The 7,142-nt window shown below is 46.0% G+C and overlaps 1 long non-coding RNA gene across 1 annotated transcript; it reads right to left on the reverse strand.

Moving 5' to 3' along the window:
- Positions 1-2,033: 2,033 nt before the first annotated feature.
- LOC120979994 lies at positions 2,034-4,589 on the reverse strand. The gene is made up of 3 exons (XR_005774466.1): positions 4,576-4,589; positions 4,226-4,227; positions 2,034-2,190 (listed from the first exon to the last, which is right to left on the reverse strand). It is a non-coding gene; the product is annotated as an uncharacterized LOC120979994 (long non-coding RNA).
- Positions 4,590-7,142: the final 2,553 nt, after the last annotated feature.

The following is a 7,142-nucleotide window of genomic DNA, read 5'->3' on the forward strand; positions in this document are numbered from 1 at the left end:
TGTCTTTTACTGCTGCCTTCCTTCACCCCTCTATCCCTCATGTGGTTTCATTAAAATAAAGTGAAGCTGCAGTTGCATCCCCCTCCTCCATATCTAGCATTTATAATTTTATACCAGTTGGACTTTTTGGTGACTGAGGAGTTTTCTGATGATTTGCAAAGAGCTTCTATGGAGGGGAAAGGGAACGTCGGCCTTCTGGAATAGTGAGAACGATGACACTAGGCTCTTCTAAGATCGGTTACAATGTTTCCTATATTCATGTACTACTGATATAAACAAAGAATATAATGATACTTTCACCTTGGAATTGTTGTCAGGCTTATTGAACCCATTTTCATACCCCACATTGGGAAAAGTTAATAAAGGGGGTGATCTGTTTGGGATCTTCATCTCTTGGCCATAGTGCTGAGCGGCTACAGAAGACTCCTCTGTTTTTGGAGGACCTGTCCTGTCTTGCATTCATCAGACAACCCATCAATTTGAATGAATACTGTGTAATGCATTATCTCCCCTGTGGTGGTGCTGCAGGGAAATTGAACACTTAGGCTGGTTTCACACGGGCGTTGCGGGAAAAGGTGCGGGTGCGTTGCGGGAACATGCACGATTTTTCCACGCGAGTGCAAAACATTGTAATGCGTTTTGCACGCGCGTGAGAAAAATCGGCATGTTTGGTACCCAAAGGTGTTCTGTAGATTGGATTATTTTCCCTTCATAACATGGTTATAAGGGAAAATAATAGCATTCTGAATACAGAATGCATAGTACAATAGCGCTGGAGGGGTTAAAAAAATAAATAAATATTTAACTCACCATTATCCACTTGATCGCGCAGCCGGCATCTCTTCTGTCTTCTTCTTTGCTGTGAACAGGAATAGGACCTTTGATGATGTCACTGTGCTCATCACATGGTCCAATCACATGGTTCATCACCATGGTGAGGGACCATGTGATTGGATCATGTGATGTGACGTCACCACAGGTCCTTAGCCGGCAGCTCAACATTACAGAAGAAGACAGAGATCCGCCACTACGCGATCAAGTGGACTCGGTGAGTTAATTTTTTTTATTTTTAACCCCTCCATCACTATTTTACTTTGCATTCTGTATTCAGAATGCTATTATTTTCCCTTATAACCATGTTATAAGGGAAAATAATAAAGATCGGGTCCCCAGCGCGATCGTCTCCTAGCAACCGTGCGTGAAAATTGCACCGCATCCGCACTTGCTTGCGTATGCTTGCGATTTTCACGCGGCCCCATTCACTTCTATGGGGCCTGCATTGCGTAAAAAATGCAGAATATAGAGCTTGCTGCGATTTTCACGCAACGCACAAGTGATGCGTGAAAATCACAGCTCATGTGCACAGCCCCATAGAAATGAATGGGCCCGGATTCAGTGCGGGTGCAATGCGTTCAACTCACGCATCGCATCCGCGCGGAATACTCGCCCGTGTGAAAGGGGCCTTACTCCCACAGATTGTAGCTGATCGCTGGTGGTTCCATCAAGGGGACACTTAAAATCAACTTATTGTCAAAGGACCTTCTAACAGATAGGATTTGGCAGGTACAGTAGGTAATATAATCCAGCAACATAGAATTACTGGTTCCAGTCTCAAACTTCACATTTAGTTCTTTGAATTTTTTTTTTATAGCTCATTGTGTGTTTAGTCATTTTGAGAAGTGACATTTAAAGGCTCGTAAGACTGACAATATAATTAATCATCTGTGGAAAGTTCTTGAATATTGAGAATTCTTCAGTAAATATCACTGATTTTACAGCTGCTCTTTTCTACCGACTGTCCAGCCAGGTATGGACCGGCACCGCCACAGCCTCACTAATATTCATGGTCATTGTAGGTGCCAATGGGTTGAGTGAGAGCTGTCTTGACCCAGAGGCCTGCATTTCTGCAGCAGAGGGGAAGACTCAAGATTTTGTAAGGTCATTACCGAGCATCTCTTAACCCCTTAGTGACCACCCATACGTGTTTTTACTGACGTAAACAAAGGGGGTTTTAGCTAAACGGCTGGCTTTAATCAATTATTACATGTACTTAAAATGGTGTATTAAAAACTATAACTTGTCCTGCAAAAAATAAGACCTCCTACAAGTACATTTATGAAAAAACAAAAAAGTTCTAGCTCTTGGAATGCAATTTTTCAAAAATGTGCTTGGTCACTAATTAAAGGAACACTGCAGCATAGCTGGAGGGATCAGAGGGGTCCCCTGCTGCCCCTGGATGCCAGGTCACCATGGAAGTGGCCAGTGGCGTCTCTAGCTTTCAAATTTTGGGGGGGCACACTGGGGGCCAGGACAAAAGTAGGGGGGGGCAGCTATAAATATGATACATTTACACAAGTACGCTTAGAAATGCTACAATACTTTACCCAATACCTAAAACCGCAACAGGGAAGAAAAGTCCAGCTGTCTGTGGATGACACTTTTATAGAGAGGGGGATCTGTGGATGACACTGTTATGGAGGGGGATCTGTGGATGACACTGCTATGGGGGGGATCTGTGGATGCCACATACCGTATATAGCATCTTATGCTATATGTGTCATCCACAGATCCACCCCATGACAGTGTCATCCCCATTTCCCCCTCCATAACAGTGTCATCCACAGATCTCCCTCCCTATAACAGTGTCATCCACAGATCTCCCTCTCCGCCTCTCACAGGAGTGTACATATATAAAATAAACATATTTCACATGAACACTTACAGTTACTTGGCTTGGCCCTTGGGGATCTCGGACGCCACTTCAACACTTTGGCCGGGGGGCTCGGCGGAGATGTTGTGTTTTATCCTAATGAGAAAGATTTCATAATAAGGATTTGGAGAAGGGGCAGAGGGATAGTAGAGCAGAGAGAAGCTGGTGCTGCTACTAGGGGGTCATACCATGGGGGAGTAATAAAACCCACCATAATGCCCCCCAGTAGAAATAATTCTCTTTATAATGTGCAAAACATACCCCCTTATGCCCCCAGTTGAGCTAATGTCCCCCATAATGTACCAGTATAAAATGCCCCATATATCGTGCCCCAGTAGATGCCCTCAGTGTCCCCAATAATTTGCAAGTATAAAATACCCCTTCTTAGTGCCCCCCGTAGATGACTCCATAGTACTGCTGTCTCCCCTTCTCCATAGTACCCACCATAATGTGTCCCAGTATAAAATGCTACTGTACAGAGCCCCCCATATAAAACACCCCTTCTTTGTGGCCTCAGTAGATGCCCCTATAGTGCCCACCAATAATGTGCCAGTAATAAGTGCCCTCAATAACGTGCCACTGCCAGTAACAAGAGCCCCCCAATGTGCCAGTAATAAGCCCCCATCACGTGCCAGTAACAAGAGCCCCCATCACGTGCCAGTAATAAGCCCCCCATCACATGCCAGTAATAAGCCCCCCATCACATGCCAGTAATAAGCCCCCCATCACATGCCAGTAATAAGCCCCCCATCACATGCCAGTAATAAGCCCCCCATCACGTGCCAGTAATAAGCCCCCCATCACGTTCCAGTAATAAGCCCCCCATCATGTGCCAATATTAAGTCCCCCCATCATCATGTGCCAGTATTAAGTTCCCCCCATCATGTGCCAGTATTAAGTTCCCCCCATCATCATGTGCCAGTATTAAGTTCCCCCCATCATCATGTGCCAGTATTAAGCCCCCCCATTGTAATAAGCCCCCCCATTGTAATAAGCCCCCCCCATTGTAATAAGCCCCCCCATTGTAATAAGCCCCCCCCATTGTAATAAGCCCCCCATTGTAATAAGCCCCCCTCATTGTAATAAGCCCCCCTCATTGTAATAAGCCCCCCCCCCCATTGTAATAAGCCCCCCCATTGTAATAACAGTAACACTATTGTAAAAAAACAAAACAAAAAAACAAACAAACACTTGTAACCCTGTGAAGTTACACCGGCTGCGTTATCTGAAATGCCCAGTAGATGGACTCAGTATGCTGTTAATAAGACATTGAGCATTGATCACATGGTTTGTGACATCATCGCAGGTCCTGAAAGGACGCTTGCTGCACAGCTCTAAGGAGGAAGGTCCTGGAAGTTTCTGGAAGTTACGATTTGCTCAGCCAGAGAGAGGACATGTGTCTGGCATTGAGAGACTGCAGCACAGAGATAGAACCTGGCGGAGAGAACTTACTTCACCCAAGATCACACCTGCTGAGAGAGGGACCGCTGGCAAAGACAAGCACTGAGTCCAGACGTCTGGTGAATCCAGTGAAAGGAGATTGCTGCGGACTGGCCTGGTAAATGGTGTTGTGAGGGTAAGTCAAACCTCTCCCTGTATCACCACAGGGCACCTGTCTCCTCACCACAATAAAGACTCTGAGGTCCAGTGACGGACATTACACAGCTCAGGCTGCTTCAGTGACACTGCGGAGCAGGACTTATAAGGGCCCCAACTCTCCTATGTGCACCAACGGCCATTAGGGCGAAGATAGGGGGTGGGACGCAGGTGTGCTAGTGGGTGGGTGAGGAAGAATCCACATTACCCTGTTATTTGTGTTACTCTATTGTATTTTCCTATGTATGTTGGTTCATTTTGTTACGCACTATATAAAGTTAATTCCAGTTAGGCTGTGTCAGTCTCATTTGCACCAAGTATGTTCCCAGTGGAGCCTCACATCCCTACCCCGGATGTTCCACTGGGTGGAGGCACTGCCGCAGACATGTACCCCAACTCCCAGATAGCGGAGGCTCAGGATCCGCCTGTCAGGCATAGTGAGTTAACTAGGGTTAGGGACCCCAAAGACACTAGGGGGCGCCACCAAAACCCCGTTACATATGGAGGCACTGCTGAGATGAATTGGGGTACAACCAGTGAGAATAGATTAAATCCTCAGGCCACTCCCTCCTTTGCAAAAGAGTGGGCCCAGCAAAGAAATGTACCATTGCAGCAAGCTGTGATGTTATGCAAAGTTCCATCCTGCTGTGAGATGAATCACGTCATCTTGTGTATAGAACTTCGATTGGGAATAGGAATGGCGACCATCAGGGATATCATGCAGGATTCTGAAGGCCAAACTTACATGTTAATATATTGTCATACGGACTTGGGAGACCATGAGATGCCTACCAACATTCATTTATATGGAGCCCCGGATGAAGGATGCTCTTTAGTGTACGCTTTCCTTGATAAGAAAGAAAGGGTCTCGCTGCAAAAACCCTTTAAATTAGAACAGAGAGATTATGTCACAGAAAATTATTCTAAGCTCCTGACTCCCATCTCCGGAAAGGCCGGAGCCATTCCTAAACAAGCTGCCCATCCTCCTAGAGAACAGGGGATGATTACTCCTAAAGCAGAATTTCATCCATCTACAGCATTACTGAAACCAGACAACCCTGAAGTCCGCACCCCGCCTACAGGAGGTAGTGATGTATCGGACATACTCCAGAAACTCTCAGAAGCCATAGTGACGGCAAACCACACCCATAGTTACCGCAAACTAAAGGTGTTTTCTGGGAATCAGCCTGTTCCTTCAGGAGAAGAGCCTTTTGAGGTCTGGAAGGATAATGCTATGCAGTTGTTGGAGGAATGGTCTTGTACGGATACCATAAAGAAACAGCGGTTGGTGGAGAGTCTTCTTTTTCCCGCTACAGACATGATAAGACTGTACAAGGGAGTAAATGGGCAAGCTACTGTGCACGACTATCTACAAGTTTTGCAGGATGCTTATGGGAAATCAGAAGATTTGGATGATCTGCTGGTTAAGTTCCTAGCCACTAAGCAGAAGGAGCATGAAAAAGCCACTGACTATATCAACCGGTTACATCTATCGCTTGGAAAGTTATTCCATAAAGGAGCAGTTCCTGCCTCTGAGTTGGATGCTCGGCTATCTAAGCAAATTCAGAGAGGTGGTTTAATCAATAATCCAATTATGATTCTGCTGAGAGCCAAGTTGGATGATAAAGTCCTGCCTTATTCCACCTTAATAAATACAGCCAGGAGATTGGAAGACCAGATGTGTTCACCCCTATAGAAGGAGAAAGAGGATACAGAACTGTCAGCTCTTAGGAAGAAGGTGGCTGAATTGGAGTTCTTATGCAAGTCACCACCAGAGAGAGCAGATCCTCCCCCTGGAAGTGGGGGGCAACACAGGAAGACTCAGAAAAAACTGTTTCCTGAGGATTCACCCCGCCGAGGGGATTGCTTTAAATGTGGAAAGTCAGGGCATTTTCAGCGGGAGTGCCCTGCGAACTCCATGGAGGTGGATGTGGAGGTGCTGGCAACCGAGCTTGAGGAGACTCAAATGACCAGGTCTTACAAGCGAAGGAAGACCCGGCCTACATATGGTTTATCTGTAGGAGCCAAGATTGGGCCTAAATCTTTGATACACGTGCAAGTAGAAGGAATTCAGGCTTCAGCATTGCTAGATACAGGTTCTCAAGTCACCATTATCTACCGAGACTTCTATGAACGTCATCTGAAACACATTCCTATGGAACCTGCAGGAGAGTTTCAGCTATGGGGCGTTGGTTCTCAAGCTCAACCTGTGGAGGGATGCATAAAAGTGACCATAACTATTCCCCAGTTAAACACTGGGATAATATGTCCTATGGAGCTGGAAGCTTTGATATGCCCTGCAGCCAGGAAAGTGTGTGCCCCAATAATATTGGGTACTAATGCAAAGATGGTACAGGATGTATTCAAGGCCTATCTGACAGAAGTAGGAGATGTCTCCTTAGACCGACTGATGGAGGTCAGCCCTGTCCTAGGGAAAGAGTGTAGACGACTAGCCCTTGAAACAAAACCAGGGTCGTGCCACTATTCAGGAACAGAACCTGCATTTGTGAAGCCTGGTGAGACCAAAACCTTACGAGCCATAGCCTCAATGCACCATGAAATGTTGGGGGGAACTGGACAATACCTTATTGAGTCTCTGCCTGAAGAGGATCAGAAGAAGGGGTGGACTCTCATACCTGAGGTAAAAGATTGGCGGAAAAGGTGGTGTCGGAGCTTTCCTGTGATGGTACAGAATTTAACCCCCACGGAAATCCGGATTGATCGTCATCAGAAGATTGGTGTGATACACCTTTTGGATCAAGTTTCGTCCATCATGTCTGTGAGTGCAGAACAGAAGAATCATGTGAAAGCACCTTTAGATTTTGATCTAGAAGAT

The sequence above is a fragment of the Bufo bufo genome, chromosome 10 (assembly GCF_905171765.1).
Source record: "Bufo bufo chromosome 10, aBufBuf1.1, whole genome shotgun sequence".
Taxonomy (NCBI): Eukaryota; Metazoa; Chordata; class Amphibia; order Anura; family Bufonidae; genus Bufo; species Bufo bufo.